At 40.0% G+C, this 23,189-nt stretch overlaps 2 long non-coding RNA genes across 2 annotated transcripts; both read left to right on the top strand.

Annotated features, from left to right (window-relative positions):
- Window positions 1–1,216: 1,216 nt before the first annotated feature.
- LOC120373568 lies at window positions 1,217–5,029 on the top strand. Its single transcript, XR_005585588.1, has 4 exons — window positions 1,217–1,249; window positions 2,908–3,010; window positions 4,130–4,210; window positions 4,984–5,029. It is a non-coding gene; the product is annotated as an uncharacterized LOC120373568 (long non-coding RNA).
- A 2,376-nt stretch (window positions 5,030–7,405) lies between these two features.
- Window positions 7,406–9,442, top strand: LOC120373569. Its single transcript, XR_005585589.1, has 3 exons — window positions 7,406–7,593; window positions 9,203–9,263; window positions 9,353–9,442. It is a non-coding gene; the product is annotated as an uncharacterized LOC120373569 (long non-coding RNA).
- Window positions 9,443–23,189: the final 13,747 nt, after the last annotated feature.

The following is a 23,189-nucleotide window of genomic DNA, read 5'->3' as shown; positions in this document are numbered from 1 at the left end:
ATTTTTTTGATCAAATAGTTGCAACATATTTTGTAAGCATCCTCCAGACCAAGTAGTACTTGCAGAAATTGTTTATATTAACTTTAAGTAATTCATCATAGTGGACAATGTACGAACAGAAAGAGGTGATATTCCTTGATTAAATTATTCATTTTGAAATACTTCTTTGTTTCCAGACATGACAGCTCTGTTTTTCAAAGGATGTTGTGACAACTTCCTTCCATTTGACAGCAATAGATCTTCAGCTCTTGACAGTGAAATTGTGAAACTGTTCTTTTGAAGCTTGTTGGTCAGTTCAATTGCAGATAATTTTTTTTAAACTTCCTTGTGTAGTTAATGCCATTTACTGGCAAATACCCACCATTGACTGTGAAAGTTTAAAACCTTGTGCAAAGAGGAAAGGGTTATGGTGCATTTATTTGCTGCTGCTATTGTGTGTTGGATCTGCTGTTCTTCTAGTTTGGTTTTCAGAGCAATAGTAGGTTATTTCTGTAAGGGGAAATAACTAGCTATGAACAAGAGGAAGGGTGGATTTGTGATTAAGACACTGGACTGGGGATCCCAGCCCTGCCACAAACTTTTGGTGTGATCCTGGGCAAGTCCCTTACCCTCTCCATGCTGTTTCCATTTCCCAAATGTAAAACAGCTTTTTCTACCTCAACTGCTTAAATGGCAAAGGGCAGAGAATTTGTCCAACACGATGGAGGCCTGATGTCAGTAGGGCCCCTAGTTGCACTTCTAACTTTTTTTAAATATCTTGTTTTGTGAAATGAAAGCTGCTGTTCTGTGGAAAACAGCATAAAAATAGCCAACATTATATGGTGGGATCCATACCTTCAAGTTTTTATGGGCTCTGCTTGTTGGGCAACCAAAGTGATGGATAAAATAATGAGGAAAAACCCTCCCAATATTTTCCCCTGTGTTGTGCCCTGCTTCTCAACACTTCTGAAGGTTTCATTGTTTGTTTGTTGTGTTTAAAGGGCATATTTAAGTACCTGTGTGGAGAAAAGCACTAAATGGAATGTCAGCAGAATGTCTAGTGAGTGACAGGTGGCAATGCCTTTGAAATCTTACCACAGTTTTCTAGCTTTGACTCTTAAGAAGAGAATTCTTTCTGATATGGAAATTGGATTTTGACTTCAGTGTTCTGCTCTCCCTCTTATGTATGGAATCCCAAGTGAAGTCAATGAAACGTATGTGCCTGCAGAGGACAATATTTAAATCTTAGTCCAGTCTAACGATTTGAAAGGTGACTTTTCCCCTAATGCATCACATCATTTTATGTAGGATAAAATTTGTCCCCTGCACCAAGCCCAGATAACAAGAGTCTGACACAATGTGTGGACACCTCAAATCTTCCCACCTCCATCCTCCCATAGCAGAATAGTACCAGTTCCATCGTAGTAGGCTCACTACAGTCATGGAGGAAGGGTCAGGATTTTCCCTTATGTAGTCTATTATTCTGTCATAATATGCAGATCCTTTTTCTGCTCCATCTACATTTGTATGTCTTCTCTTATTTCAGATTTACATCGAAGACCAAATTATTTGCTGGTATAACTCCAATAACCTCAGAGGTTGTTACTCTTAGAATGAATTGAGTAAAAACACTTGGGCTTTCCTGATTTCAAGTCAACACAACTGCTATAAAATATACCTTTAATTTGTAGTATTTTACTGTCCTTCCCTATGTGCACCTCCCATTGAAACCAAAGGGGCCTTCCATTCAAGGAGATTATGAGATTACACTACATTTGTATAACTAGAGCTGCTGGTCTTTGCTTTCAGTTTACTTTTTCTTTCAAAAGCCTGCTAACTCCCCTCCATCCAACTAAACTTGGTAAAGATTTAACCAGTTTATTTTTTGCTGCGCTTGGGAACTTAAGTTCTTTCATTAACGTCAATGGGTGTTGAATAAGAAATGTGGTGATTTCCTCTCATCCAGATACTGAATTCTAGACAATTTGCATGGACTCCTTGCATCCTGGGACTAGCACTAAAGAATGATGGAAATGCTTGCAAAATTAGGTTCAATGGCTATTTATTTGTGGAAAAATATTTCACATGTACTTTAGGTCATAAATGCTAAAAGTCACAGGCTAGCAAATCACTTCAGTTTAGACAATCAATTCTATTATGCCTGTAGTTTAGTTGAAATCATTTGTGCAAACTGGAGAGTCCTACTTAATCTGTGACTAGCTATGAGTTAAGCACATCAAAAATCAGAGTTCCTTTTTCTATATAACCTCTCCAAATTCATTGTAACAAATTGGGAACATGGCACTAGTAAAATGAATTCATGTTTATATAGAGAGCAAAATATTAAATATTGCACCTTTTACAAAAGGTACAAGTTTGTACTTCCTTTCAGACCGTTCAATTTCTGCTAAAGTCAGTAAGAACAAATCAGCATTTAGTAGATGAAAAGTAACACATTTCAGTTAAAGACCATACAATCATGACAAAAGGTAGATGGAAAAGAGAATGATACTGCTGATGTTGCATAACAAAAATCAGATGTCGGGATCATATTTTTGAAAAGCTTTTCACTTAACATTAAAAAAGGATACCACTGAATTTTTTTAATACAGTGCATTTGCAGAGAGATATTAGTGAATCCTTTATTACTGGATCAAACTTTGTTTTTAATGCTGACTAAAAGGCTTAAAATAATTTTAAAACCAATCCAGAATATGGGGACCATTTTTCATTAAAAATATAGGTACATGATCTGCTTTTATTACAGTATTTTTATGACAACTACAAGGGAAGAGTAGAGACTATTAGTTGATTACATCCAATGTAGGCTTTGCTATCAGATAGCCACACATCTGTGTGATCACTTATCAAGCACCTGAATCAAGCAAGTTCCACTCATAAGTACAGCAGCATTTCTCTGTCTGATAGGTTAGACGGTACATGTGCCAAGGAAAGACAGGATGCATCTTGGAAACAGTATACTCCATTAGTCTGAAGTCTAAAAGTGGATAAGACAAATGTGTGTTCTGGAGTAAGTAAGTTTTTTGGGTTTTTTTGTTTTTTTATGGATAGGAGCTGATGCAGGGGTGGTTTGATTTGAAAAGATGGAATAGCCTTATTTTCTCTGTTTTCATAGGACCTGAGGTATGGTAAGGAAGAATGGGGACAAGAGAACGTAGCCTCACACTTTTTAAATCTGGGCACCTAAAATTAGGCACACCCCACCCACATCTCCCTAGAGTTGCTTAGCACCCACAATTACCATTAATTATAAATGCAAGCTCATTAAGGCAGGGAAGCATAGGGGTAGTTTGACTTTTATATTTGGGTGGGCAGCTCCAGCCAGGATTGCAGTTTTGGGGGGGGCAATGCCCCCTTACTCCCCCCCTCCCCAAACTACACCCATGCAGGAAAGGGTTTGCATTTTAGCTGAAAACCAAGCCAAATGTTTAGATGGCTAAATATGGATGTTACCTACAACTGAGCTTTAGAGCCACAGGCCAGAATTTTATCTGCTGAAGCTTTGTGTTTGAATTTCACCTTCTAGTTGAGCATTGATGTTAAGCAAAATTCGTTTTTTTTAAATGTTAAACACCGATGTAAGCACTAGCTGCTCAAATTAAAGTATTGTGCCTAATGGCCCCATGTCATCTTGCAGTGATTTAGTATATCTGACAGTCAGATTTTACTGTCTGGTTACTGTGTGCTTTTGAAATGTGATGTACAGCAGATAATGAGTGGTGTGTTAAATGAATGATGCCTACAAAAAGAGAAATACCAAGCCATTTTCATTTATAACACACTATTTCAAATTATATGGCATTGGTGATGGGGTAATAGTCTAATCTTATGCTAAATATTCAGTGTGGGGTTATATATATTTACTTTATGATATGCATCAAAGTAACTGAAACTGCTTCAGGACTTTCCAGCAAACAGTGCACCAGAATGGTCCATAGATTTTTAAAGCCAGAAAGGTACCCTTATGATTCTGATCTCTTGCATAGTACAGTCCATAGACCCTCACCCAGTAATTTCTGCATCAAGCCCAGGATAACACCAGCTATTCTCAAAAGCAGAGTGAACTGTGTACAGTTATCATCCAACAAATTAACCAATCCTCTAACTCCTTTTCTTTATTCATACTGAGTCTACTATATGGTGTTATGATAGTTCCCCAATTGGAAGACGTGACCAGGAGAGAAGTATTCTGAGATCTATGAAAAACCAGGTATGTTACAGGATTGTAGATATGCACTGAACTTGGAAGAAGACCCTCCCCTTTTTTTTTTAATCTGGTGACGGTGACTGATGCACACACTATATGATAAAGGACAATTTAGCTATGATCAGGTAAACACAGTTCATAGATATGGGTGTATAATGTGTCAACATCAAATATCACTAGATTGCAATGGTAGTCTACTAGAGATACCTGTCCAATGACTAGTGTATTTTCTGTCTGTCATGTAGTTCCTTCAGCACCCTGTCCCATTCTGTAGCCTATCTGAAAAGTTTTTAGTGATTACTTGGTTTTTGATAAGAGGCATAGAACTTTCATTCATCTAAATGCAATAATCTCTGCCTGCTTGGGATCTGATGTTCAAAATACCATGATGACTTCTTAGGTCTATCTCCCTCCAATGATTATTTTATTCATAGACTGAATTAACCTTTTAGGGCTTAATCTAGGATGACCAGACAGCAAGTGTGAAAAATCGGGACAGGAAGTGGGGGGTAACAGGTACCTATATAAGAAAAAGCCCCCCAAAATTGGGACTGTCCCTATAAAATCGGGACATCTGGTCACCCTATCTCGATCACAAGAATTCTGCATGCTCTGGGACAGCACAAATTATAACTCTGACAACACAAATCAGGCTTCTAGACCAGAGTTCACTTACAAAGGGATTTATTACAGCAAACCACCTGCATTATGTAGCGAACATCTCCTACTTGTGCCCTTATACATGCTTTGTTTTCTTGATTTTGCTTTATATATAGATAAGATATGCACCTAAGAGAGAAGGGAAATTGGTTCACAGTTAACAAGCCATATTCAAGGTATGAAGTAATGGCAAAACATTATCTTGTATATTGTGGCTCTGCTATGAGGAGAGAGGCCTTGTACCCAGTACTAGACTCATGCAGCAGCTGGACAGATGTTCCAGCTTAGCACTCTCTTGAATGAGGTGGGAGAATAATTAATGGGTGGCACCATATCCACGAATAGGCAGATTATGTTTAGGCCCCTCCCTTCTGCACATATGCTATCTTTGTCAACAGGGGTAGGCAGAGTGCACTTGTTGAAAAAAGAGCAGGAGATGGAGCTGTGAAGCAGACTTTCTCCAGACTCACCCTGCCTTGTTTGTTAGGGAATTTACAAATGGTAGGACTACTTTTTGTCAATGCTGGGGTTAATAGCACTGGGAGCCCTAGTGCAGATTAATTAGTGTTAACCATGGTAGGAGTTTTTTAAATATTTCTCTTGTGTGACAGGGCTATTATATTTATTCAGTTTTATTATACAAGTTTATACTCACCCATTCTTTGAGGGTTAGCAGTAGGTCTGTTGTGAAAAGTGAGCTTGAAGGAGGGTCATAAAGAAAGGGAGGCAGTAAACTGGACTAGTTCATGGAGGAGTTTGTAGCCATAGGGAGCAGCGTGGAAGAATATATGGACAGAAGTATGGATGAAGGACACAAAGCAATGGTAAGACTAGCCATGCAACTTGTGTGACCCAAAATGGAGAAGGGAGTAATAGAAAAAGGTGAGAGCAGAAAGGTAAGCAGGACTTCAGTTGTGCCAATCATTGAAGAAGGAGCAAGGCACATAAATTTGATGTGAAAGGTATGACGAAGAGTGTGAAGGGATGGAGCAGCTAGGGGATAGGCAAGGTAGGCTATATCAATGGCTGTGTTTCCCCCCCCCCCCATCTTGAAGGTGGCTGAGGAGAATTGAGGGAAAAATGAGGAAGAAGCTTCAGTAATTGATGTGAGAAATAACCAGGGCATGGTCAAAGGGTCTTGGCAATGGGAACACAGAGATCCAGTTAGATTCTGGAGATATTTTAGAGGGAAAACCCAGAAGAACTGAGTGATAACTGTGTGGAGAGATGAATAACACCATGGAAAGGGATTACTGAATAAGCTTGAAGTGACTGAAATGGAACCATTGATGTTTCCAAAAGCCTTCTCTGCCCAGATTGGAGTACAGAATGCAGATACTTTAGAAGTCTCTTGCTTTTATCTGCTGAGAACTTCCTTTTATCGAAACTCACCTGGTCAGGGTGAATCAGGTGTAATGGGCATTTTCCCAGATGGGTTGCTAAGCCACTGGAAATAATTTTTTTATTCTGCATCCTTGAGGTTTGAGCAAGCTGGACATATAACATTGGCAATCAAAGCACAGGCTTTAATTTCCTATACAGATCAAAAATAAATGTGCCTGCCAGCAACTGAATTGTCAGCTAAAGTGTTTGTCTGCTTAACATACATAACAGCAGTTCAGGAATCTGACAATGAAGCATTAAAAAAAAAAACTCTGCAGAGAAGTCAGCCACCCCAGGCACTTTAGCTACACAAAGGATAGATATAGCATTGCTAATCTCCTGGAGGGTGATGGGATTATTTAAATCCTCTTTGTCAGTCTGCTCAATGTTAGGCAGTGGTGATCCTATAAACGAGCTTTTGATTTCCTGTAGACCTGAAGAGGCAGATGATTTGAAAATGTCTTTCTAAAGAGTGTAGAAGACCTAAGCAATACCCCAGGAGCTAGCTAGCTAGAAAACTGCTATGATTGTACTTGATGGCTGGGATACAGGAAGATGCTTCTTGTTTTACTTCTTTTTCAAGACAGTAGTACAAGGACTACTTGCTCCTTTCACTTTCCAATGCACTGCTCTTAGCTGCACAAAGTTGTTTCAAAAAGTGAACACATTTGGGTCTCTCTCCCACATCTTTGATAGAATATCATTATTTGTCAAAGTGGAAATGCTCTACTTTCCTACTTCTCCTCAAGGTGATGCAATATAGTCCAATATGAAATGGGACTTCCCCTGAAGTTTCAAACTAGATCCCATTTAAAAAAAAAACGGAGGGGGGGGGGCCTGAAATCAGTTCAATTCTCATATATATGCTCTTAGGCAAATTGATTTACACTAGTGTAGTATGAGAGGACAAAGGGGCTACTCCATTTTCTCACCAGTATCAGCTGGTCCACTGCAGGGCCGGGTCCAGCTTTTTTTGCCGCCCCAAGTGGTGGGGGGGAAAAAAGAGAGAGAGAAAAAAGAGAAACCAGATTGAGCTGTCACCGAAGTGCTGCCAAAGAGGAAGAGAGAGACTGAAGGACCCGCCGCCAAATTGCCGCCACAGACCCGGATGTGCCGCCTCAATAATGGACGCAGTGCTGCCCCTTTCTATTGGCCACCCCAGGCACCTGCTTCCTTCGCTGGTGCCTGGAACCGGCCCTGGTCCTCTGTAATGTGTATTTTTGTTTTTTTCTTTTTGTTTGTTTCCTTAGGGACTTCCTAAAACTTCTTAGGGAAAGTAATTGGTAAGAAGATTGTGACCCCATAGTTTGTATCTCCCTCTGGACCCTGGAAGTGCTACTTGGGTAATTATTTAATGCTTGCTGCATTTCCAAGTTATCATAATGCCTTTTCTCCCTAATGTTAACCATATGTGTTCTGATTGTTTTATTCTTTTGAATTATTGAAATACAGCATTTTGTAATCTGTTAATATAATTCTTCTTTTGTGTACGTCAGAAGTATTCTTTCCTTATGGTTATGAAAATAATTGAACCACAATAATAACCCCGATGGCTTCTCCTTATATGAGAGGACTGCATAAATTTAAGACTTGGAAATACTCCTGGCCTTGAGTGAGTAATCCAGCACCTCCAATTCAGGAGCTATAGCATAATACAACTTGCATCCAGTGAAAAGAAACTCTAATGCTTAAAATTTATATGAATCAACCTTGATACAGAAAATAATGTGAAATCATACAGCCTTTAATTAAAGTTCTGAAGAAACTGAAATTCATAATAGCATGAATTATAAAGGAGCAGTTTTATTTGAAAAATCAAGGCCAATTGTGGTAGCTAATGAATTCCCAGAAGATTAAAACCACTGCCGAGAAACAAACTGGCTGAAGTAGTAGACTGATTATGTAGCAATGCATCTTAAAGTACTGCCCAAAAGAAAATAATTCCCCCAAAGCCTAGCCATGGCTTTAAGTGCTGAACTGCAAAACTCCATAGAAATAGAGAATTTGCAGCCTGCTGTAGCTTCCATTCAACTTTAAAATGATTTTTTTCTTTAATGGCTCAGAAAGGATGAGTCTGAGATACTCAAAATGAGTAATGCATCATAACAAACATTAATTTTTGCACTTGAGTAAGCACACTGGTCGGTGCAGTCAGCAGAAAGCTGTTTGGATCCCTTTGGTGCAGCTTGTGGGATACTGCAGTGGTTTGTGGGATTGTTTGATTTCTGTGTAATTGAAAAAGCTTGGCAGGTCATTTAGCAGAACCTGTGGTGCAAGTCCCCATCCCACTGTTCTAGTCTTCCTTTGCTGTATTGTTTCAGTTCTTTTGACATTTTCATGCATTAATACTCCATAAACGGGCAGGCTAATATTAACACTTCTGCCATTGCAGCATTGCCATAAGACGGTCATTGAATATACTGCACTGGAAAATAATTTTCAGTCTAAAGAATAATGGAGGTGTGGGAACCTTCTGTATGGTATGTCAGTTCTTATGAAGAATAGATTCTCGTTTTCAAAGAACTTGCAGAATATCTGTCTCAGATATTGTGATTTTGGGGTGGGTAGAAAGTTCAGATTGAAATTCAAGGAGCATGAGTCTTTGGATTTGAAGATTTCTGACAGGTAATCAATGTTTAATCCATTCGCTTGAGGTAGAGAGTGAGTATCAAAGTGACTTAATATAAGAACCGGCCCTTTAAGTTACAAATTCCCAACTCCCTTCTTAAGTCCCTAGCTAGGAAAAAAAAAAAAGGAGAGAAGCAGGCAGCAAAGACAACAGATATCAAACTAGGAGAAAAGACTCTGCCCTCTATTCAGGACGCTATGGATGAAATCAATTTTGACTTCAGTGGGGCCAGAATTTCACCTCAAGACACCAAGCAAAGAATGACCAAATAATCCCAGCATAAAATAATTGAACTAGCCCCATTTGATTTGTTTGCTGTGCAGTGATGGATAAAGGCAACGTGCCTGCAGACCAGGACCAAAGTTCTGTCTCCTACCATGAAATGTAAGAAATTGTCCCATCCAAATACTAAAAAATTCTTGAATGGGACTTGCCTTTTACCTTGACTCATTCCTCCTCTACATCTCATGCAGTTTGACTGTCAGATAGAATGGAAGAAATGTGTGGTGACATCAAAGGTCGAGGCTGGGTAGAGAAACTGGAATGGTTCTTCCACTGTCAACATAACCTCCAGAATTTTATACTTTGGGTATGCGGCATTAGAGATAACATGGTAGAAAGATATCTCCATGTGTTAATTGATAGTTGTATTACTTTGTCTCTGAAGCCTGGAAATGGCATTGTATCTTTCTAGTGTGTGTGTAGAAAAAGAAATAGGGGGCAAAACTACTGTAAATCCAAAAGAGAATGAAAGGCAAAGAATACAAAATGAGTGTATCTTAATAGGTGTTTGAATCCACACAAATGATTGTCTATGGATTTTTTTAAAACTTGTTTTTCCTCTGATCTAAGTAATTTAAGAGCTCAGATCTCTGTAAATTTAAAACCTTGCTTTTTGGAGGCAGAAATGTTACTCTGTAAATTATAGTTTAAAGAGTCCTGGTTTAAAAGATTCCTTAACCCTAAATATTGCTACTGTTGTTTCCTTGCTGCCTTCCCTCCAGAGCTATCTATTTGTATCTGAATAATTCCTGGCCTCTTTCTTGCTTGTGTTTTGGAAATACTACATGAGAGATCTTCCCCCATAGCTTTTGTGCTAGATATGGAGAAAGGTGGCATGATGAATTGGTTTGGATCTGGGAAGGCATTCCAGGCACAGAGCTGCCTGGGAGGGAGAGTGAAGCCAAGGAGGACAGAAAGAAATGGAAGGAGATGGGTTGGACCAACATGGGAGGAAAGACTAAAGGAGCAGTTAAGATGGAGGAAGAGAACTGCGGGAACATGCAATCTTTGAAACCAAAAGAAGAGAGTTTTGAGGAAGAGAGGGAGTTTTTGGAAAGACGTGGAGAAAGTCTTTAAAACTTTGAAGAAAAGGTCATTGGTGACTTTGTAAAAGGCAAATTTATTGGAGTGCAGGGCTCAGGTGTGCTGTGGTCAAAAGACAGATTGTAGGGTATTGAGGAAGGCGTTAAGTGAGGAGCTCAAGGCAGTAGAACTAGACAATGTGTTGGAAGTTTGCCTCCAATGTCAAAAGGAAAGAGGGAGATGAGGTGCTAGCTGGAGAGGGTTGTACCATTAAAGGGAGCATTTTCGGATAGGAAAGAGACCAGCATACTTGAAAGCAGAAGTGGGAGGAAGTCAGATATTAGGAAGTGATTGTAAATGCTGGAGCAAGCGGAGGTCAGCAGCTGGGATAAGGGAGCAGGTAAAACACTCGGATATCATGCTGATGTTCATAATATACATGCCTAAATAGACTGGAAAAGGAGAACAGCTCAACATAGATGCTTTTGAGTCTGGACAGAACAGAAAGAAGAGCAAGTACAGGGTGGGAATAGAAGAGGAACGATGAAGGTCAAGATGGGAATTGCTTCAATGTTCTCTTTTAAAGAAATGGGCAAGATCCTGGGTAGGCTTGAAGAAGGGCAGAAGTGGTCGCAGGGGTTATAGGAGCAGGAGTTGACTAGGAAGAAGAAAAGTTGTTCCCCCAGGAATTAACCAGGGTAATAGGATTACTGAAGGAGATAAGTACAAGCTATGTAGTGGAGGAAATCCATAGTCTCTGGATTCTAGTTCCTTGGGGCCCTCTACATCTCTTTTTAAGCCTTTAATTTCTCTGGCAGAAATTGCAATGAGCAAAGTTTCACTTAAAGTATTTTAGCAGTTTTTCTATCTGAGGTTCAGGATGTGTGTGCTGAGTTATGTGAAAATGACAGAGAACAGGCAATCAAACCTCAATCTAAAACATTTTTGAGTTATGAGTAAAAGTTTGGGTCAGTTCTTTTGTTACTGGCGTATAGCCATAATTTGCCTAGACTGTCAACTTGGATTTGCTATATGGAAAGAGATGTCTTGCTTAACAGAATTCTTGGAGCCTATCCAAGTTATTACTGTCATGTTGTTATTATTACAAGCTAAATTCAATAGATATTATGCACCTCAGATTATCAAAATGCATTTGGTAAGGTTTCATATTCACAAGCTGGCTACAGTACAGAAGGAACAGTGATATAGAGAGCTTGTGTGGTATACAACGGACTCATTAGAAAGTGAGCAGCTATTTAAGATATCAGCTAGAGATGTATTAAACTTGTGCAGTTTGAGGCTGTGAACTCTGCAAACTATTTTGGCATTTGTGGAGTTGGCAGAACTAGGTAAAATGTGAGCATTTATTTCTGTAATATGGATCAATGTTTTAAATTTTTTATTTTAGATGGTTTTCTGCATTAAAAAAGATTATGTATTGGGGATGGGGAAAGAAGAACCCCCAAAAGTGAGGTGGTAAAAGTTGAGTGGTTTCTATGTTGTGTATTGTGTGTTATGTACACACGTACTGTGTGCGCATAAATAAATAAAGGGAGTAAATTTTCAAAGGGTTGGCTATCTAATGTACTTACTTGGTATCTTCTAATGTATTTATTTTTGTAACGAGGCGCAGAGAAACTGTCCGTAAAATGTGACTAATTCCCTATGTGACTTGCCCACAAATTGTGCCATCAAAAAAGTTCATTCTTCTAAAAAATTACATCTCTCTTAAAAATTAGTATCTTTCTCTCTGCCTTTCTTTGCTCCTTTTCTTTAACAATCTCGCTGGTAGAGTAGTTGGGTATTTTAGGTGACTAGCCTAATAAAGGAAAACAGGCTTTAATGTAGATGGATATCAAATAATACATCTTTGCATCAATACCCTCCAACCTAGATCAGATGCTAATGGGAAATATGTAGCTCAGAGAAGGGATTAATGTGATGTTGTGGAATTCTGAAAACCTACAGTTTGGCTAGTAAAATAGGTAAAGAGGATGCCTGGATAAAATGAAAAAAGTAGTAATGATGTATATGGCACTGGTAGTTGAATATGGTCCTGAATATATTGAAGTAAACCTTTTAACAGATGGTGACCTATTATCACTGCAGTGAGTATAAAGTAACAATACAGAATGCTTCAAAAATATTATTTTGAGAAGGCTACAGAGATTGCATCTTTTCTAATGAGAATGAACTCAGAAACTCAGTAAGTGCTCAAAAGACTAATATTGGCAAATATATTTTAAATGTTCTTTGATTGAAATATGAGTTGAACTCTCTTTCTTTCAGAGTCACAATTATATGAAAGAAATTGCTAACCAAGTCCATCAAAGTAAACAGTATAAATGAGTAATGATGTAGAGAAAAGAACAGAGATAAGGGTGAAAGCAGTGTGATATTAAATTAAACAGACAGGCTTGTTGTGCCAAGCTACCCATTTTGCATTCTAGTTCCAACCCCCTTATAAAATAAGTTAGTCTCATTAAGGAATCTACAGGTGTCCTTCGTATTACATGCTTCTCTTGAAATACATATTGCTGGGTAGCACTTTCAGGGTTCTAGGAACCACCAGGGAATAAAATACTGGTTCTGTACATTCTGGGTTTGGATACAGTGGGCATGACCTTTAATTTCAGCTGTAGGGTTTCACTTATTTTCAATTCTCTCCATCTCTTAGTACCTTTCTCTTGATGTTTCATAAATATGAATGTTTCCTGGATTCTCTCATCTTTGAAACATAAAAATGCATAGGTTAGGAACCAATAAATACAAAGCACAGGATTATTAGTTTCTGTGTTGCATAATGTTGCCAAGCTACAGTGTCACCCAGAGGATTCATACGTTTAGATATGGCATCTTCAATATTTCAAAAGTTTCACAGTTCTAATAATGATATAAGTTCTAGTCAAGTCCCTCCATGGCATAAAAAGTATAATTCCCTGGATCTTTTATTTTTTGAGAGGAGATTTTCTGATAGAATTTAGAATGTTACAGTTTATTCATTTAAGAAATAATGCAGCAATTGAATTAAAGACAAAATGTAGGTCCTCAGTCTCCTCACTAATATAGTTCCTCTTGTTTTATACCAGTGTAACTGAAAGGAGAATTAGACCCTGGATCTCTTCGTTCTGTGAACTCCAAAAGCAGTCTGTTTTCAGGAGACAACATTACAATGTTTTGCAAAAATTGCCAATATTTTTATGGGTTTCTTGTCAAATTTTTCATTAAACTTGAAATGAACCTCTCTGGATTGCACTCTGAGTCTGATTATGGTTCACTGCTGGACAGAGAGTCTGACTTGCTGCAGATATGAAGATACTGAAGAGGGAACATCAGAAGATCAATATAGTTTTCCATCTGATGAAGTACCATCAAAATCCTGAAGTTGCCATGAGCTAATCAATATAGATCCATACTGCATTCCCTTTAATAGTCTAGCGTATGGGTAACAAATGACAATTATTTGAGTTTAAAATATAATGGGCCAAATTCTCAAAGCAGCTTCAACCCAAGCCCCTCTTGTGTTCATGTGCAAAAAAGCTAATTAGGCATGATTATGAGCAGTGACATCAAGGCTGCAGACTGTTTTTACAAACAGGTGCCTTCAGTGGAGCATAATGTTGTAAATGTGAGTTCCTCAAAGTTTTTCTTTCTCCTCACCATCCTCACCTTGTTCTTTAGTTTCAATGTGCTGATCTCTGCCAAACCCTTGGGTAGCTGGGAGATGGTCAAGGCATGAAGTTGATGTAGAAATTGGCTTCATCTGTGTATTGTTGGTATACTACTTCATGATGTTTCACAATATTCCCTAGTGAATCAATGAAATTTGCTGAGATTTGGGTTTAATATTCACATTTTGCTAAATTTGCAAGCAGGGGCTGCTCTATCGTAGTTCAACTTTCTATTCCTGAGAGTACTGTTAGGTTCAATTTTTAAAGATGGTCTTTGGAATGAGGATTTTGCAATTTGAGTAGAAAGATGAAAATTTGCTTTTGTCCATATTCTAGTTTTAATTTAGGAGTTTACTGGTGACCACTGATTAGTGAGTCAGATTTAGCACTTAGTTTCAGCTATGTAAACATATAGGATGGTGGATCTTATATAACTGTCATGTGTACACATGGTTTCAAGACAACACACAGGAGTGTGTATCTGCATGGATCAGGATCAACCTCTTAGAAACAACTCTTAATTTGAGATAATATCCTCCCCTTAAGTTACAAAGAAATCTGTGATAAAGCTGGTTATAAATACTTTAACTTTATGCTTGTGTTCCTATTGCCCTGGTGGATGAGCTATAAATCCTTCTATGGCCTGCTGTCTAGGGAGCTAGTGTGATCCAGTGGAAAGGATATTAGAAGGGGCTGAACAGACCTGACTTTTATTCTGAGCTTGCCCTATGACCTTCAACAAGCATCGTCATCTCCCTGTGCCTCAGTTTTGCCATCTGTAAAATGGGGATAATATTACTTCACCTCTTTTGTAAAAAGCTGAGATCTATGGATGAAAAGTTACATGAAAGCTAATTACAATTGTTACAACGATCAGTTATGTGTCTACAATGGAGTTGTGCAATTCTTCCTCAAACTAATAGCCATCCGCTAATGTATAAGCCTACACAGTAAAGGGATGTTGTTATTTTAATGAGACTTGTCAAAAACACTCGCATGAAACAAAATTCTTGCAGGCAAACTAAAGCACCTATTCACCTTAGTTTAGAAGGAAAACTGGTTTATGAACAAAATATAAAACCTGACATTTTCACCAAGACTATTTAAACATAAATTTTTAAAATGCAGAAAACATCTTTCATTTGCTTTAGGAATTCAGACTCATCAATATTCAAAACCCTTCCAACTCTGACAAACTTTTGTTTCTGCTCCTCACTGCTCCTAAGAGTCCTAAAATATTGTTTCTCAATAGTTAGTTAATAACACCACCTGTTCCGTGTCATTTAGAAAAGATCTAATTCTGTATTTCCTCACAGGCTACAGTAATCTCTGAATAACTGTAAATGCTGAACTTTAAATACTGGTTAGAAATAAAAGCTCATAACTTATCACTGGTCTATTTTTCCTTCATTGGACTACGAGAAAGGAACATTGAAGTGCCAAGGGGCAGATCCCAGGTGGCATAAATTGCCCTAGCTCAGTTGACTTCAACAGACTCTAACTGACTTCAATGACACTATGACAATTTACAGTAGAACTGGTCAGGAATATTCAGACAAAACATTTTTAATGGAAAATGCTGATTTGTTGGAACCAAAACATTTGTAATAATGTATTGGTTTTGATGAAACTACAGAAAGTTTTCCCCATGTCTAGTATTTGGGAGTGAACCCATCCCAGACTAGGCAATAATCCAGAGGCTCAGGCACTCACTCAAAGCAGGGACTGACACTGGGTTTCCCACATCCCAGGTGAGAGCCTGAACCACTATGCTATTGGCTATGCTGGAGGAGGTGGGGGGGGGAGAGAGGGGGGAGGGGAGAGAGAGAGAGAGCGCACGTGTATGTGTGTAAAATTTTGAAAGGTCTTGGTTTCATTTCACATCAGAATGAAAATAAATTTCAAAACCTAATTTTTTCACAAAATAGAATTTTTCTTTTCCGTCCAGCCCTACTGAGCATCTGCTCTGCATACTAGTTCTTTTTCTTTTTCACTGATAAGAGATAAGTCCTAAATTCAATCCTGAAAGGCTTTTATGTTATATTCTTATCAGGGGATTAAGTCCATATCTTTTGGCATTTAGCTGTATTTTGCTGCGATAGCATCAGGACAAATTTCTCCTGGCACAGTTACATGTTAAAAAAGGTCCTAAACCAGGGGTCGGCAACCTTTCAGAAGTGATGTGCTGAGTCTTCATTTATTCGCTTTAACTTAAGGTTTCGTGTGCCGGTAATAAATTTTAATGTCTTTAGAAGGTCTCTCTCTCTCGGCAGCAGGCTGAGCGGGGACAGTGGCCAGGACCCCAGACTGGGGGTGCAGGTGGGAATGTGGTGGTGGGGGTACAGGAGCTCCCATTTGGTGCTCGGGGTGGGGATGTGGGGGGGTGCAAGAGTCAGGGCATGGGGTGTGGGGGGCTGGGTATGTGCGGGGGGGTGTTCAGGAATCAGAACGGGGCCTGGCGGTGTGTGAGGGGTTGCAGAAGTCAAGGTGTGGGATGGCTGGGTATGTGTGGGGGGTGCAGAAGTCAGGGCTGGGGTTGTGCAGGGGTCAGGGCAGAGGGCTGGGTGCATGCGGGGGGTGTTTCAGGGGTGAGGGCAGAGGGCTTGGTGTGTGTGTGGGAGCGGCTCACGGCAGGGGGCTGGAGGGGATATGCCCCGATTCTGCCTATGTCTCTGTTCCTTTTCTCATGATTGGGCCATTTATAGAGTTTTAGAGCTAATGCAGAAAAAGTTCATTGTTTTAGATCAAAAGGTCTCTGGTTCATTCTCCCTGGATAACCCAACTGGGGCAAATATTTAGGGGTGGGAGTACAGCGTAGAATGGATAGAATTCCTCCATTGTCACGTAGAGAAATTTCTAAATATTTAAGGTACTGGGACTGACCCTCGGAGAAGGAGTAAATTGTTTGGTAGCCATACACAGAATGAATTCCAGATATAGGTCCCCCAAACCCTTTAACTGAAGAATAATCATCAAAAGGATATCATGAGTACATGCAGGGAAATAAATCCTGCATTGCACTAAAAGTTACTATTAAAATATATTTTGAAAGAAGCAGTGATATAGTCACTGATTATAGGTATAGATTTAGAGGTTTTAAAAATACTCTTCTGAAATTACTGTAGATTACAATGATCTGCAGTAGTCCAGAGCCTAAATTTAATAGTTGGTTTATTGTGGTATACACTGACTACAAGATCACAAACATAAAATGACGGGGCATCGCTGCCAGAAACACACATATTTATTTGTTAATTGGCCCTCTTTGGACTGCGATAGTGACATCTTGAGTACTGAGGTAGCTTTAGGATAGTGCAATCCGGAATTTATCCTGAACCAAGTTATCACCTAGGTCATTAACCATAATCATCTTGCCTTGGGAAACCTCTTTGGTCTGCTTAACAGCTTGAAGAGCAAGCCTCATAAACCCATGAATAATTTCACCAGTAGAATTACCTTGCTGGGACTTTGCATTGTTTTCCAACGTAATTTTCTGTAGTCATAGCATGTCTGCAAAAGAACCCCCTGCAAGGTAAATTTATCTGCCAATTATATCATTGCTACCTGCTAGCAATGATGGCTGTTGATGCAGAAGGAAATACTCATAAATCGGTCAGAACAAATTGCAAAAAATATTATTAAAACCATCAGTTGTAAGAAAGCAATAAATACTAAAAACTGTCCTTTTGAAATACCATTATGCATTAAAGAAATATTGTGATGACTTCAAAGGAGCAAATATACCATTAAACACATTACAAAGAGTAATTACAGGAAATTGCACTTTCACACCATTGAGTCAGAGCTCGCAGGGAAGTACTTTAGCCAAATAGCAGGCTGTGCAGTTTTCCACAAAAGACTTTTCTTAGAAGTTGCGGACTAGATCTTTAGCTGGTATAAACTGGCATAGCTCTTTTTACTTCATGGGGATTTACGCCACTTGCAGCTCTGATTTCAATGTAACTGCCGATTTACACTAGTTGAGGAACTGGCCTACGCTCTTTGAGGCAGTTATTATTAATGTTTACTCATCTGAATCTGAGTTAGATTCCTAGCTTGGTTTTGTTCAAATATTGAAAGGAGTCTGGTAATCCCTCCTTAAATCTCGCCTTTGTTGTGATGCCTACAAAGGCAGCTGGTGTGCTGAGACCTGTACTTATCATGCTGACCACTTCTGTCTCAACGTATCCTTGTGGTCCCATCTGTTTCCACGAGGGAATTGACAATTTAAATATAAGACAAAGACTGTCTTTTTTGCTCTGTGTTTGTAAGGCGTGTGCCTTGCATATGGGGTCTTGGCCTGTGTCCAGCTCCTAGGTGCTGCCGCTATACAAATGATAAGAATAATAAATAATTAATTAACTAAGCCCCAAACCATGTGGCACAATTCATAGATTTTGTGCAAGTGGAGCTAGGATGGTAGGGCTAGTGTGGGCTGCATTTTGGAGCAGGTAGGGGAGGATATCTGGTTACAGGTTAGCAACAGGATGAGCCTGCTAAAATGTGTCTCATACTGTGCCTCCTGTCTCATACTGAGAAAGCGGGACGATCAGCAAGTTATCATAAGTGCCTATATGCACATACAAGAAGCCTGGGAAACAAGCAGGGAGAACTGGAAGTCCTGGCACAGTCAAGGAACTATGATGTGATTAGAATAACAGAGACTTGGTGGGGTAACTCACATGACTGGAGTACTGTCATGGATGGATATAAACTGTTCAGGAAGGACAGGCAGGGCAGAAAAGGTGGGAGAGTTGCATTGTATGTAAAAGAGCAGTATGACTACTCAGAGTTCTGTTATGAAACTGCAGAAAAACTTGAGTCTCTGGATTAAGTTTAGAGGTGTGAGCAACAAAGGTGATGTCATGGTGGGAGTCTGCTATAGACCACTGAACCAGGGGGATGAGGTGGACGAGGCTTTCTTCCGGCGACTAACAGAAGTTACTAAATCGCAGGCCCTGGTTCTCATGGGAGACTTCAATCACCCTGATATCTGCTGGGAGAGCAATACAGCAGTGCACAGACAATCCAGGAAGTTTTTTGGAAAGTGTAGGGGACAATTTCCTCGTGCAAGTGCTGGAGGACCCAACTAGGGGCAGAGCTCTTCTAGACCTGCTGCTCACAAACTGGGAAGAATTAGTAGGGGAAGCAAAAGTCAATGGGAACCTGGGAGGCAGTGACCATGAGGTGGTTGCTTTCAGGATCCTGACACAAGGAAGAAAGGAGAGCAGCAGAATATGGACCTTGGACTTCAGAAAAGTAGACTTTGACTCCCTCAGGGAACTTGATGGGCAGGATCCCATGGGAGAATAACATGAGGGGGAAAGGAGTTCAGGAGAGCTGGCTGTATTTTAAAGAATCCTTATTGAGGTTGCAGGAACAAACCATCCCGATGTGTAGAAAGAATAATAAATATGGCAGGTGACCAGCTTGGCTTAACAGTGAAATCCTTGCCGATCTTAAACACAAAAAATAAGCTTACAAGAAGTGGAAGATTGGACAAATGACCAGGGAGGAGTATAAAAATATTGCTCAGACATGCAGAAGACATGCATGAAATCAGGAAGGCCAAATCACACTTGGAGTTGCAGCTAGCAAGAGATGTTAAGAGTAACAAGAAGGGTTTCTTCGGGTATGTTGGCAACAAGAAGAAAGTCAAGGAAAGTGTGGGCCCCTTACTGAATGAAGGAGGCAACCCAGTGACAGAGGATGTGGAAAAAGCTCATTACTCAGTGCTTTTTTTTGGCCTCTGTCTTCACGAACAAGGTCAGCTCCCAGACTACTGCACTGAGCAGCACAGCATGGAGAGGAGGTGACCAGCCCTCTGTAGAGAAAAAAGTGGTTCAGGACTATTTAGAAAAGCTGGACCAGCACAAGTCCATGGGGCCGGATGCGCTGCATCTGAGGGTGCTAAAGGAGTTGGCGGATGTGATTGGAGAGCCATTGGCCATTATCTTTGAAAACTCATGGAGATTGGGGAAGGTCCCAGATGAGTGGAAAAAGGTTAATGTGGTGCCCATTTTTTAAAAAGGGAAGGAGGAGGATCTGGGGAACTACAGGCCAGTCAGCCTCACCTCAGTCCCTGGAAAAATCATGGAGCAGGTCCTCAAGGAATCAATTCTGAAGCACTTAGAGGGGTGGAAAGTGATCAGAAACGGTCAGCATGGATTCACCAAGGGCAAGTCATGCCTGACTAGCCTAATTGCATTCTATGAGGAGATAACTGGCTCTGTGGATGAGGGGAAAGCAGTGGATATGTTATTCCTTCACTTTAGCAAAGCTTTTGGTATGGTTTCTCACAGTATTCTTGCCAGCAAGTTAAAGAAGTATGGGCTGGATAAATAGACTATAAGGTGGATAGAAAGCTCGCTAGATCATCGGGCTCAGCGGGTAGTGATCAATGGCTCCATGTCTAGTTGGCAGACGGTATCAAGTGGAGTGCCCCAAGGGTCAGTCCTGGGGCCAGTTTTGTTCAATATCTTCATTAATGATCTGGAGGATGGCGTAGACTGCACCCTCAGCAAGTTTGCAGATGACACTAAACTCGGAGGAGTGGTAGATACGCTGGAGGGTAGGGATAGGATATAGAGGGATCTAGACAAAAAATAGAGGATTGGGCCAAAAGAAATCTGATGAGGTTCAACAAGGACAAGTGCAGAGTCCTGCACTTAGGACAGAAAAATTCCATGTACTGCTACAGACTAGGGACCGAATGGCTAGGCAGCAGTTCTGCAGAAAAGGACCTAGGGGTTACAGTGGACAAGACGCTGGATATGAGTCGACAGTGTGCCCTTGTTGCCAAGAAGGCTAACAGCATTTTGGGCTGTATAAGTAGGGGCAATGCCAGCAGATCAAGGGACATGATCATTCCCCTCTATTCAACATTGGTGATGCCTCATCTGGAGTACTGTGTCCAGTTTTGGGCCCCACACTACAAGAAGGATGTGGAAAAATTGGAAAGAGTCCAGTGGAGGGCAACAAAAATTATTAGGGGGCTGGAGCACATGACTTATGAGGAGAGGCTGAGGGAACTGGGATTGTTTAGTTTGCAGAAGAGAAGAATGAGGGGAGATTTGATAGCTGCTTTCAACTATCTGAAAGGGGGTTCCAAAGAGGATGGATCTAGACTGTTCTCAGTGGTACCAGATGACAGAACAAGGAGTAATGGTCTCAAGTTGCAGTTGGAGAGGTTTAGGTTGTATATCAGGAAAACCTTTTTCACTAGGAGGGTGGTGAAGCACTGGAATGGGTTACCTAGGGAGGTGGTGGAATCTCCTTCCTTAGAGGTTTTTAAGGTCAGGCTTGACAAAGCCCTGGCTGGGATGATTTAGTTGGGGATTGGTCCTGCTTTGAGCAGTGGGTTGGACTAGATGACGTCCTGAGGTCCCTTCCAACCCTGATATTCTATGTACTGTTTTTTTTTTTTAATTCACAGTATTGTGGGTGTGAGTAAATTGTAATAGAGGGACAGAGCCTGATGGATCTCCAGGTAAGGTAAGCGGTACCATAGATCATCGTTTTTAATCCCTCCTATGCCACATCCCTGTGTATACTTAAGGACAGTCCTTGGAGGGCAAGGTCATTTAAACTGACTGTCATGATTAAGAAGCAGGTAAGTGGCTAGCCAATTTCTTTCTGGGGAGAGCAGTCTCCATATAGTGCTTAAAGGTCAATACAGGGACAACTAAAGGTATTTTGTTCCATGTTCCCTATCATGTTTGTTTCACTGCTGCCAAGCCCTGGACCACATTATGTAATCTGAGCAGGCCTGTTCATTCTCTCGCACTGGTTTTACCCTTGAGTAATGCCATTGGCTAGAGTAGTGTTGCTTCCTGTTTTATTGCCATTACTATCCTCTTGCCTTTCCCACGTCTCTCTCAGGGTGTGTCTCTATACGGCAGTCATGGGGTGTGACTGATGCTTGTGTAGACATACATGAGCTAGCCTGGGTACCAGGGCAGCATGCAAACAATTTTCTAGCATTCTAGGTGGGCTTGTACTGCCTGCTCTGAAGCATATGCTGCTGCGACTTCACTGCTTCAGTGCCTGAGCTAGCTACAGTAAAGCTAGTTCAGCTATGTCTACTCAAACTGTCATCACACCCCAGGATACCCCTCAGTTGTTCTTCTTTCCCAACCCTGCCTCCATGGTTTCTCACTGACAATCTCTGTGCTGGATGCTATAGATATTTTTCACAATTATGAAACTCTTCCTACTTCCTGGTGGATGACAAAAACACAAAATGGTGGTTCCTCAGCTGTAGTTTTATAAAGTTCAATAAATAAACTGAAATGGAAAACATACAGGGTTTTTTTTCCTCCCTAAGTAAGGGATGGAAGAGAGCAAGAATCTACAAAGTAGGGAGGGAACGAGAGCAGCAGACATTTGTCCATCTTCCATGATTAAAAAGACATAGTTTTTATTCATTTTTTTTAAAGCTCCTGGCAATTGTTCACTTCATAGAAATATTTGGTATTTGTTAATGGAAGTGGCTGGCACGATGTCTTCTCCGTTCTATAGAATGACATTACCTCTTTGTGGGAAAAATAAAAGCACACATTTATTTATCTTTAAAGAGTTTTACCATTGACCTTAATTAGAGTAAAGTTAGGCCAACACTGAGAGCTTCTGATGAATAACAATGATTTAGATTAGGGAAAACCCAGCAAGCTAAAGCCCTGTGGATACTAGAATGGTCGTATTGTACTACATGTCTAATTTGGAACTACTATTCCATTGGAGCTATATAGCAATTTAGAACAATATAATCTCTACTCTATCAACACGGTAGAATGTTACAGTTTTAACTGTAAAAAGGGGGTGGGGGAATTGTTCCCCTGTCATATTTCATTTTACCCATCTGATAATTCACAATAGCTGTCTCAGAGCTAGTCATGAGAATCACTGATATTCAGTCATGCCATGTTCCTTTTTTCTTTTTCTTTTTTAATAGGTAAAAGGGCAATTGTAAATTACAGCTAAAGCTCGAAAGCTATCAAAGGTTGTTCTAGGGCTGGTTTAAATCAGTTTAGCTGTTCCTCTTTCCTGTGTATGATGCTTCAGTGAGCAAATAATGATGGATGCCTGTAATGGTTTTATAGAATGCTGACTGAAGTAGAAAGGTCTTTCATTTCTTGAGGTATAAAATGGTGCAAGACCAATATTTCTGAAACACAAGAAATACAAACATAATGTGTGTCCTTCTTGTTAACAAGTTTAAATCTGCAATGGAAAAGGCAGACTTCTTCAGTGAACATTATTTTATCCACCTCTTTGACACATCATTCCAAGCTGGTTTGATGTAGCTTATTCAATATTTCTAAGGTCAGAATGT

Source organism: Mauremys reevesii, linkage group 10 (genome assembly GCF_016161935.1).
Source record: "Mauremys reevesii isolate NIE-2019 linkage group 10, ASM1616193v1, whole genome shotgun sequence".
In the NCBI taxonomy this organism is placed as follows: Eukaryota; Metazoa; Chordata; order Testudines; family Geoemydidae; genus Mauremys; species Mauremys reevesii.
Note: the sequence above shows the minus strand (reverse complement) of the source record. Positions and strands in the feature narration are given on the sequence as shown.